At 31.8% G+C, this 12,759-nt stretch overlaps 1 long non-coding RNA gene across 2 annotated transcripts; it reads right to left on the minus strand.

Moving 5' to 3' along the window:
* Positions 1 to 4,391: 4,391 nt before the first annotated feature.
* LOC134714983 (uncharacterized) lies at positions 4,392 to 11,149 on the minus strand. 2 transcript variants are annotated; one of them, XR_010106599.1, is made up of 4 exons: positions 11,135 to 11,149; positions 9,823 to 10,109; positions 7,159 to 7,334; positions 4,392 to 6,454 (listed from the first exon to the last, which is right to left on the minus strand). It is a non-coding gene; the product is annotated as an uncharacterized LOC134714983 (long non-coding RNA). The 2 variants fall into 2 exon arrangements; XR_010106598.1 differs by lacking the exon at positions 11,135 to 11,149 and having other exon boundaries at positions 9,823 to 10,114.
* Positions 11,150 to 12,759: the final 1,610 nt, after the last annotated feature.

Here is a 12,759-nt window from a genome sequence, read left to right on the forward strand (position 1 = left end):
TGGAAATTTCTTGTTATTGCTGAGTATTGTGCAATTGAAAATTTCTTGCTATTGCACAATACTTAATATAATAATTTTAGATCCTGATTTGGACCAACTTGAAAACTGGGCCCATAATAAAAAATTTAAGTACATGTTTGGATTCAGCATATTAAAGAACCCCAAGAATTCAATTTTTGTTAAAATCAAACTAAGTTTAATTTTGGACCCGTTGGACTTTAATATAGACCAATTTGAAAACAGGACCTAAATTAAGAATCTACATACACAGTTAGATTTGGCATATCAAAGAACCCCATTTATTCAATTTTTGATGAAATCAAGTTTGATTTTGGACCCTAATTTGGACCAACTTGAAAACTGGGCCAATAATCAAAAATTTAAGTACAATTTTAGATTCAGCATAACAATGAACCCCAAGGATTCAATTTTTGTCAAAATCAAACTAAGTTTAATTTTGGACCCTTTGGACCTTAATGTAGACCATTTTGAAAAGGAGACCAAAAATTAAGAATCTCCATACACAGTTAGATTCGGCATATCAAAGAACCCCAATTATTCAATTTTTGATGAAATCAAACAAAGTTTAATTTTAGACCCTTTGGGACCCTTATTCCTAAACTGTTAGGACCAAGGCTCCCAAAATCATTACCAACCTTCCTTTTATGGTCATAAATCTTGTGCTTAAATTTCATAGATTTCTATTTACTTATACTAAAGTTATGGTGCGAAAACCCCAAAAAATGATTATTTGGACCCCTTTTTGGCTCCTAATTCCTTAAATGTTGGGATCAAAACTCCCAACAATCAATACCAATTTTCCTTTTGAGGTCATACACCTTCTGATTAAATTTCAAAGATTTCCATTCACTTATACTAAAGTTATGGTGCAAAAAAGTGGATTCAACTACTATTCTATACAAAGAAAGATAACTCCAATTGATTTCTATTTACTTAAAAAACCAAGAATAATGCTTATTTGGACCTCTTTTTGGCCCCTAATTCCTAAACTGTTAAAACCAAAACTCCCAAAATCAATCCCAACCTTCCTTTTGAGGTTATAAACCTTGTGTCAAAATTTCATAGATTTCTATTTACTTAAACTAAAGTTACTGTGCGAAAAAAAAGAATATGCTTATTTGGGCCCTTTTTAGCCCCTAATTCCTAAAATGTTGGGATCAGAACTCCCAAAATCAATCCCAACCTTTCTTTTGTGGTCATAAACCTTGTGTTAAAATTTCATAGATTTCTATTCACTTTTACTAAAGTTAGAGTGGGAAAACTAAAAGTATTCGGACGACGATGATGACGATGTTGTCTTCGTCATAGTCATCGCAGACGACGACGACGCCAACGTTATAGCAATATACGACGAAAATTTTTCAAATTTTGCGGTCGTATAAAAATCAGTTGAAAAAGGCTTAACTCATCAGATGGACAAAAATACAAGTTGACGTGGCTGGGTACTTATACATCCCAACACAAAAAGACACAATGAACAGATCTGAGAGTACTTGCAGTTATCTGACAGCTAGTTTAAAGCCACTAACAACTAATAAAAAAAATCATGCTTCTAAGACTAAACAATCAATCTGTACACATCCAAAATCCCATGGATTTAGTGTAAAGATATCATAAACAGCCAAAGAAAAACATGACCTTGTGTCCATACTAGTCTAGTTTTCCCGTTTGAATGGTTTTACACTTGTAATTTTAGGTGCCCTTTATAGCTTATTGTTCGGTATGAGCCAACGCTCCGTTTTGAAGGTCGTACATTGACATAAAATGGTTTATTTTTATAATTGTTTTTTTGATGGAGAGGTGTCTCATTCTCACACACACCACATCTTCCTATAGCTATGACTTAAGGGTGGGGCCAAATAATCTCCATAGAAATGAGATTTACTATATATACAACTGCATACCCAACATCATTGACCTTTAACTAGTGGTTTCCCATAAAATAGACCCTAATCACAAAGTAATACATGTTAACTTTAAAAAATAAAGGATAATAAAAAGGGCAGGACACAACAATCCTGCCACAATTGGTTCCCGTTAACTGAACTAATCACAAACTCATACATGTTAACCAAGCACAATGTTCAAAGTCAACGCTAGACAATGAATGAGACGTGGGCCAAATAATCTCCATGGATGTGTTGTGTCAATGCTAACACAACTGCATAACAAATTTCATTGACCTACCACTAGCGGTTCTCCATAAATTGAACCTAATCACTAACTTATACATTGTTGATGCTGCCACCACTGCCGACAATAGACACAGAAAACCTAGATCTTGCCTTTTGACTTTGTCATGACCAGACAAAAACCAGTTGAAACTGCTTTTATTAATCAGATCAATACAAGGTAGAAAAATATTTAACAAAAACACAGACAAGACATGGCAGGCAATTTATAAATCCTCAAAGTACAAATCTGAGAGCGCTACCAGTTACTGACAGCTGGTTCAAAGCCAATGACAAGTAATAAAAAAGAATCATATTTCAAGAATTAAAGTTGTTTTTTAAGACACATTTATGTTTTCTGGTTTGTGTGTCCTTTCAACATTCCATCTGTCTGTCTGTCTGTTCCAAGTTCAGGTTAAAGTTTTTGGTCAAGGTAGTTTTTGATTAAGTTGGAGTCCTATCAACTTGAAACTTAGTACACATGTTCGCTAGTATGATATGAACTATCTAATTTTCATGCCAGATTAGTGTTTTGACCCAAATTTCATTGTCAACTGAACATTGAAAATTATAGTGTAATTAGGGCATCTGTGTATTGTTGACACATTCTTCTTTCAAGAAATTTATTTGCAAAAAACAGTATTCATTATATTGATAATGCATTATGCAGAGATAGATATCTTTACACGTTTTTTCTTATGAAAGGAGACACGGATACAAGTACAGACACTGGTGTAGAATTTAGATGATGGTATTCATATAAAATAAGATGTGGTATGATTGCCAATGATACAACTCTCCACATGTTCATTTTCTATAGATAAATACCAGAAGATGTAGGGGATACAACAATTAGACATCAACCAAAAACAACAAAAAAATATTTTTAATCTTCTGCAACATGCCCTATAGTGGGTTATTTTCACAGGTGAAAATTCCACGATTTTCATTTAATAAGGTATACAAATTATTTTGGCATATTCAAAACTTTAATCAATACTTTTGCATATACAGTTTTAAATTAGTGGAATATATTTTGACACTTTTGTTCAATCCGCGAAAATTTACACCCGCTATAAGGTATGTCAAGCTGTTATTTTGCTTGAAGTATAGTCAGGCTGTAAGCAAATCTTGCATATAACTACTATTATCGAGGAAAATGCTCAGAATATATCCTGCTTTTGTAAGTATTCAAACTTTTATATCTCATTCAGTGTAATAACAAAAGCTACAGACACCACACAATTCAGAAAATATACAACTCAGCAGTACCAAATGTACAAACAATTTAAACAATAATTGAATCATTTCATCACATTAGGTATTTTGAGTCAGTGCCCACATTAAACCAACAACCTTCAAAGAGTAACATAAGTAGAACTAGTCAGCTTCTAGCCTTGTCCTTTAATATAGAAGACAAACATATATTTTTATATTGGTGAAAGGGAGATGAAAATCAGATTTTCAAATGAGTTTTTCTGGAAATTATTTTTCCACTTTTGTTTTCAATAATGATAGTATTTAACTCTTTCCTCCATTGATTTTTTTTTTTTGCATACTTGATACGCATAGGATTTTTTTAATAAAATGCTGAAAATATGCTTTAAAGTATTAAGGCATTGCAAAAAACAACTATTTCATCAAATAAATTTAAGTTGGATATTCTTATGATATTCCTTTTCATACTGGATACAAATTTTATTAAGTCAACTGCAGACACTTTGTAGTCGAAGTGTTTCAACTGAGGTGCTACACAGGCGTCAAAAGGCGTCATTATGGAGTAAGGGGGGTGGCGTCAAAAGGCGTCATTATAGAGGAAAGGGTTAAGGGCAATGCACATTGGCAGGTGGGGACAACACTTCAACCATATGGGTTGAATTTTTTTTTTTATAGATGAAAAATTAAAACATCATTCTATCTCTGACAAAGGCTAAAGAAATTCTCTGACAAAGGTTAAGGAAATTCTCTGACAAAGATAAATGAAATTCTATAGAATGAATTTTATGAAATAAATTAACTAGACTTGAGTATATACTATTATAAGTGATAAGTTACAGCAAAAGAAAGACAACTCTGGACATTTCTGAATCAATAACAGCTGATAATATAAATATATATGGTTTAGATGTCTTAACATTACCATTCCAATGTAGCATGTAAGATTTGGAACAAACTATCAATAATAAGATGACACAGATATAAATTACATTTTTATTTAGTATCATACACAGTATAATAAATCAAGTGCTCATTTAAAATGCTCAACACGTCTTTAATTGTTGTTATTTAAAATTAATTTAAAAACACAAACCATTTCACATTAGTTATTCAATCAAAATGGAACAATAAGTACATGTATCATTTAAATAATACTTTTTAACTGGCTTTTTTCTAACTTTTGAAAGTTTTGTTTATAATTCTTACCGTAAAAGTACAAAATCTGACAATACAAAAACAATGATGAAAATAAAGTTTTTACAATTTAATTTGTAGAAAGCTTTTTTTTCAAGATGACTAGTTTTACATGTGGATTTATAAAAAAAAATATTCCTCCCTTTTTTTTTTTAAATATAAACATTCTTCTTACATTCAATTTGAAAAGACTACAAATTCCCACCCTAATGAGATCTGCATTAACTAATGCCTCTTTCATATAAAACAAATAATAAGATATTAACATTAATTTTATTCAAAAATGGAAGTGTTAAAGTTTTCACATTTCAGTTTAAACTATCCAAAACATTTCTATAAACAAACAAAAATCACCTTTTTCATTATTCTATGTATAAAAATAAAATGTAAATGATATTATACTCCTCCAAATTTACAATAAATAAAATCACCAGTAAAAATATAAAGCTTCACGTTTGTGTCAATGAAATACATATAATTATACAATAAAAGTCAAGATACATATATGTTGTACAAAGCTGATGGTGTTGAAATCTTACTATTTCAAATTATGCATACTCATTTTTTTTAAATTTTGTATCCTAAAAGGCAATAGGTATGATTTAAAAAAGCAGAAATAAAAACAATGAGGTTAAAGCTTTGAAAAGTTTGAAGCAGCAGCACATATGAACGTCTATCTAAAGATCTATGTTATCTGGAGGTTGATATGTTGGGATATAGATTTTTGAATCGAATCATTCAATACAGAAACACTACTTTTTTTTTTAATAATGAAACAAATCTGTTCAAAATATTATGACAAGACAACTGAAATACATCAGTAAAAAGAATCCTAGATATTTTGAATGATTAAAAACATCAATACTAATAATAATGCCGATTGGTTTTTGTAGATTTTGAACACTCAGAACATGTCTTTATAGAACCTTGGTATAAGAATTTTTTTTTCTTCTCAAACTATTCATATTTTAAATAAGCTGGTTTGGGTTTAAAAACTTTCTTTCACAATAAAAGTTGGCCTTTCATGACCATGATGACAGGTTTTACTGTATATCAAACAAAATAATTCACAACATAATGACAACACAATCTATATATACATGTATTACAGTTATATCAATTTAATGTGCCCTATATTAACTAGCACCGAAAATAGAGGTAAATAAACCAGAGGTATCCTTAAGGGGTTTGCATACTTAAATTTCTTTTAGTAACTGTTTTATTTTATATGATTCAAACACCATCACCCCATTGCACAAAATGTCAAGCAAAAATATCACTGCACAAAACATAAAAGCAAAATATTGTAAAATGGTGAAAGATTGTCTGCCACTGTACTTGTTCTGTATTTAGATTTAGTTATAATAAGTCATCTAAGACTGCTCAAAGAACAATCAATCATTGCAAAATATAAGACTTACCAAAATCAAACATCCTTTTCAGTGATAGCGAAAATGACTCTTATTATCAATCTAGTTGAAAAACTGGATTAATAACAGAATTATGTTATAAACATATATAGGCTAATATCATAAAGCAGCATGATATAAAATCAAACAAATCTTGGTTAATAAATGAAACCAAACCCAAAAATATACAAAATTAAACAGCACAGTATCACTCTCAAGAGCTAGTAAATCTGAAATGCTTAAAGCTACATGGCATCAGGTTTTTAACAAAGGTGCATCTCTACAAAATGTTCCTTGTTCTTAAAGACTGGTCCCCAAACTGGCTCCCATGCAGATCTCCTAATGCTCATCCTATCTAGAGCTTGGTTTGTTGGGTCCTGTTGAACATGTGCTCTTTGAGAGGGAGGTGTGTCTGTTTCCATATTTTCAGCTTTGTTTTCCCTGCAAGATAAAAGAATTCTAACATGGATATTGTACAATGTTGTGTATAAAAAAAAATCACACCAGTGACCATATGCATGTAGATCAGTTGTAGTCTTTACAGTAATGCTATATACAAATGTTTCTTATAATCTTTAGAACACAGTACCATGGTCTAAATAGATTTTAAATAAGAATGTATTACAAATGTGGTGCTATATTTTTAGGGAATTATGCTACTTTAAATCTACTATTATTTAAAAATGGGAACGAAAAACTATATATATATATGTTTTCGCCCTATCTTTCATGCACATGTTTTTTCTTACTTCATATTATAATCATTATCTGGATTAGATGTCACTTTTAATACAACTGATATTATTATCATGTTTTGTAGTTTTTGCTTTTCATGTGATATTGTAAGACATACTAGTGTACTTCTATGTGCCTATTACATTTTGCGTAACTGTATACATCACAATTTTAACATAATTATAGTATAATTACTTAAGCATGTTATCAATTAAGGATCAACTAAAAGTCAATGGCCTCTTGTCACTTGTTATTTCACTCCTTCATCACCTTGAGGCTTTAAAATCTAATTTTTGAGTGATATTTTTATTTTCAAAGTTATTTTAACACTATAAGGGCTTGTACAAAAGGAAACATTCACAAATAGCAACTTAAAAATGATCTAATATTGCACATTTTTTTCTACATACCGAGGGAGATTCTTTGGTTGAACAGCAGACATATCCTTCACCATTTTGCAATAAATTGCTGAGTATTCACAAATTATTCCAATATATTAAAACAAGATTAAAAAAATGTTCAGTGGCTGTGTTTTCTTTCTTTGCCACTTGGTGTTGGGAAGTTAGAAAAAGTGCACTAACAGTAACTGGAAATAAAAAAGTAATATTGTAAAACATTTCATATTAACTGAAAATTTACATTTTTTATTAGTTGTTTAACCCTTTCCTCCATTGAAATTTTTTTTTTGCATACTTGATTCGCATAGGATTTTTTTTATAAAATGCTGAACTTATGATTTGAAGTACTAAAGCATTGTGAAAAACAACTATTTCATCAGATAAATTTAAGTCAGATATTCCTATGATATTCCTTTTCATATTGGATACAAACTTTATTAAGTCAACTGCAGACACTTTGTAGTCGAAGTGTTTCAACTGAGGTACTACACAGGCGTCAAAAGGCGTCATTATGGAGTAAAGGGGGTGGCGTCAAAAGGCGTCATTATGGAGGAAAGGGTTAAGGCTTTGAACTATCAATCAGTAACTGATAGTACTCACAGAAATGTGGTAAATATAAGAACCCTGCCACATCCACTGTGTTTTTGTTAGATGTATTTCTATTTTCATCGATCAAATGAGTAAATATTTTTTCAACTAATTTTTATAGTTTGTTCTTATGTTGTACTGTTTAACCACGGTTCAAGGTTATTGCTTTCAACTTCTTTTACCCTGCCCGTTCTGTATGTGGATGTCCCAAATCAGGAGCTGGTAATTCAGTGGTTTAAGTTTGTTGTATATCATATATCTTATTCATTCATTATTTGGTCCATAAATCAGGCCGTCAATTTTCTCATTTGAATTGTTTTACCTGAATGCCATTTCAGGGCCTTATAAACTGACTATGCACAATTGGTTTAACTTATTGTTGAAGGCTGTATGGTGACCTATATAGTTGTTAATTTCTGTGAAATTTGAGTTAGTTTTCTCATTGTTAATCAGACCACATCTTCTTTTTATATGATAAATGATTTGTTATTTATATCTAAATATTTTTTTTATAATTGTTCTCTATGAATTAAAGTCTGTGTGGTGAACCAACGCCTTTGAAATCCTTTTGGTAGAGTCCCTAAAGTGGATACCTTTGTATGCCAGGTTGTCAAATCATGCAATAGAATGCAATCCTTAAATAATATTCCATTGACAGCAACATTTCAATTGGTCTGCAATTTTATTATCTAAGGTCTACATGTTTGCTCCACTTTGAGTACCTCAGGCAGAATGAATTGTACATAAATTGTCCTGAAAACGCCTGCCTGGCAGGTGAAACATGTAGACCTTAGATAATAAATTGCAGACCAATTGAAGTGTTGTTGTCAATTTTGAATATGAATATTGTTCTCTATGAAAAATTGTCAAATGGGGGGAAAGAATTTGTCTATTGAAACAAATTATGGTACCTTGTTGCTGGTTTACTTTAGTTTTATATTTTGTCCTTTAGAGAACTGGCGTGTATAGAAAATCTTCGGTTGTCAGTTTAATTTTGTTATATACTATACATTTATCATGTATATTGGTTGTCTATTGGGTTTTTTTTGTGGTTATTTATACATATAATAGTGCAAGTCAACTTAGTCAATGAAGAATGTGTATTGTCTTTGTAGATGTTGATGTCAAGACAGTTGAATATTCAAAGCTAATTGTACATGTATAAGTACATGTAATTGTCTGATGTCATAGACCATATATTGATCACTATAAACATAATTACACTTTTGGTATTTAGCTGAATTTTGTCTCCAAATGAAATTAGATGGCTTCCGAATAACCTTTTGACGTCAAGCAACAATCACATTTTTATTGTGACGTCAAATTTTTTGAATTGTTTTGTCAAAGTTTAACCTGTGTGATTCTCAGAATGGCGAACAAATTTGCATACAAGTGTAAATACGTCTATTCACACACTCTAATTAGAAGGGTTCCTGTCTAATTAAGGTATTTTTCATCCCTTTTTAATTCAAGAAATGGCCAGTAATTTCATTCCTCTAGTATGATTTAATTGATTGATTGGTGTTCAATACCACTTTCAACACTATTGTGCTATTTCATGACAGTCGTTTTTTTAATCGTGAAGGAAGCTGGAGTACTCCAGAATGTAGGAGAGAACCACCAATCTTAGATGACAATCCTAGTCAATTAAGATTGGATTTGAGTGCACATGCCCTGTGCAGAATTGGAACTCACAATAGTTATACCTGGATACTTAGACCACTTTGCAAGAAAAGTCCCATGGGAGATAAATTTGTTAATCCATAGACAATCATATAGCCTTTAAAATGAACTGACTTATTAGCTGAACAAAATTACTGGACCTGGTTCAAAGTCAAAGAGAACTGCATGACCATGGCCTAGCTTTTAAATCAAAATTTTATAAACAGCTGTTTAATCATTAGAAATGAATAAAGTCGTGTATATTCTAAAAAAAGTAATTAAACCCATATGATTTGTTAATTCAACGACTTTTGTAGTCAAAATAACCGAAACTATGTCATTCTATATTGACAATGAAAATTAATAAATACACTCAGTGTAAAAAGGGTATTATGTCACGTAACGTAATATGGGTCAAAAATTTACCTTGTGACAAAACTGAATGGCAACGTTGGTTGCAGCACTGGCCGAAAACAGATTTGCTATTGTCTTCTGGTCAAACATTCGACCATTCAGATGAGGAAACTGTAAGTATTCTTCTTTCACCGGCATTCACTTCGTCAGCTGTGTACTTTTTTCCAGAGATTTGTTGTGCTAGATTCTAATTTTAGAAACCATACGGTCAATGCGTGGTGTTTGACGATTTTGATTGGCCGTCTACTTAGAGGAAAAAGTCAAAGTCCAATCGTTCAGTTACGTTGTACGTGCTTAACCTGTTTACAAAATATAAATCAATCGACATTACCAGCTTCTGGTTTTGTCAACAATAATAACGTCTTGGAAATCTTTCATTTTATTTGTTTCTTCTTCTTAGTCTCCTTTAATTAGACACAGTAAATTGGGATCACCAAAAGACCATATGGAATTTTACCTTACAAACTTTAAAAAAAAAATAAAGTTCCAACATATGCACAGCTTTCATGCCATCACTCATTCCAATAATATTTGTCAATAATTGCCCAGACATATTATATTCATCTAGGCCAATTACTGAAGGTGCACATGGGTTTTTGGGTACAGATGTGCAGCTGGGATTTTAAACCCACCCCATTCCCTCCTTAATATATGAATATATTGTAGTCTGTGAAATCATCACCCATAACAAAGTTTCATGACAAAATCACAACCCATTCATATACATGTTTACGACATATATTCCTCAGTTATCACATACATTATTTTTTACTTCTTGACTTGATTTTAAACAATAAAACAACATTTACACAAAAATCTTATTGTAAGATGAAAATTATTGACTCATTGAAATATTACCTTGGTGAAATCTGAGACTACTATAACTATAAATATGTGTTATAGTAGTCTCAGGTGAAATTGCAACCCATTGATATATTTGATGTGTCAAAAAAGGGACTCATTCCAGTGGCACATCTGTATATACCTTTGTAAAGAGACTATAGGAAGAGTTGAATACTAAATAATCTGTTGACACAGAGAAATATCAGACATATTGTAAAATTGGTGATCATGATTGTAAAAGATTGACTAGGAGTGTTAGTTTTCCTACTGAAGGTGGGTGGTTCTCTCTAGCTTCCTCCACCAATTAAAACTGACCTCCGTGAAATAGCACACAATGTTTAAAGTGGCGTTCAACACCAATCAATCAATCAATTTAACAACTAATGCCCCTTTTAACCAACTTTTATTGGACACACCCATAAAATGTAAAATATAATACCTCCCTACAATCATAGGCAGGGCATAAACATGTGTCACATACCTTGATCTAAGTGCTTTCTAAATGATGGCCACTTACCAACATTGTAGTCTTATGATAAAATTCATAAGTATATTTCTTCTTTGTCTTGTAATGCTGAAATTTTTTTTCTGTAGTGTTTTGCCATCAACACAATAAAGAGACTAAAAATTAAAAAAAAATCTGGGTTTTTTTTTCTCCCATTAGCAGTCAATTCTCTTGACTTACAGTGGCGGATCCAGAACTTTTCCTAAGGGGGAGCTCTCCAGTCATGCTTCAGTGATTCCCTATATAATCATCCAAATTTTTTTCACAAAAGGGGGGGGGGGGGGGGGCAGGCCCCCCTGGATCCGCCTATGACTTAATTGTAAATTTTGTCTTGGTGCTCTTTACTGCTGGCAAAAAACTCTTTATCTTTAATAGTTTTCAAAATAATCCTCATTTATTTTGGTCAGATGAGATATAGATCTGGATCCTGATTGATCTGAACCTATTGGTGCACTGCTAGATATGTGCATTCAGGGGTCGAAATTGGCGCTGGTCCGAGACCAGTAGAATTTGCGTAGGACCAGTTGATATGTCAGCTGATGGTCCGGCAGACCAGTAGTTCTAATTTGTCGATAACAATCACTGATTGCATCGTAATCTCCGTTTGTTTACAAAACAAAATTACTTGCAAAATCTAGTCTTCAATAAATAGGAATAAACTGTATGGTAAAAATGCAGTCTTTCAATTCCACGGTACTGGGGGTACGAAGTATTACAATTGATCAAGTTAATTAATATCTCGAGTGGGCGTCCAACATAACAACAAAAAATGTGGAAACTTTAAAAAGGAGTTAAACCGCAGGACAAAAAAAGTGTAATGACTTGTATAACATGTGAAAAATTTGCAGTGACACACATAGATCAGAAATGTATTTTTGTAACAGAATCTTCAAATTTAAAGTTAGATTCTCAATCTGTACTTGCTCATGAACAATCAGAACAGCACAAAAAATCTACGGGAATAAAAGGAGAGGAAAGCACTTTCTTGTCTAACATAATATTATGTAAAAGAAAGCATTGTCCAAGTAAACGTCTATCATTTATATAAATAAGTGTTTGCCAAATTAATGTCATTTTTGCAGGACCCGTAGATTTGCAGCCGGACCAGTAGATTTTCAGTCCACTGGTCCAGCTGGCCAGTACACAAAAAAGCTTAAATTCGACACCTGTGTCCATTTTCAAAGGTTTCATACAGTTCATCAGACTACATGATGTCATAATGACAACATAACTGATCTTTTACTATGAAGATATAAATTATCAAGGCTATTCAAGAAACAAATGTATAGGAGGAATGAGTGCTATATATTTTATCTTCAGGTTGCGGTACTTGAGGGCAAATGTAATAGTGTTGGTAGATGTCTTTTTATCATATATAATTTGATAGGGGTTTTACTTCAAATTCAAAAAGTGATAGTCAAAATTGTTCTACCAGTTAAAGGCAGCATTAAATACTGATTAAAAACAACAATTAGTTGTTGAGTTTAATTTTCTCCATTTAAAAGGTGTTTTGAACAAATAATTTTCTTGGTCAAAACAATTTATCATTTGCTAATTCATAGTATAGTGCAGTTCTGAGCTTTTTTTTTTATTACTGGTAG

The sequence above is a fragment of the Mytilus trossulus genome, chromosome 4 (assembly GCF_036588685.1).
Source record: "Mytilus trossulus isolate FHL-02 chromosome 4, PNRI_Mtr1.1.1.hap1, whole genome shotgun sequence".
NCBI lineage: Eukaryota > Metazoa > Mollusca > Bivalvia > Mytilida > Mytilidae > Mytilus > Mytilus trossulus.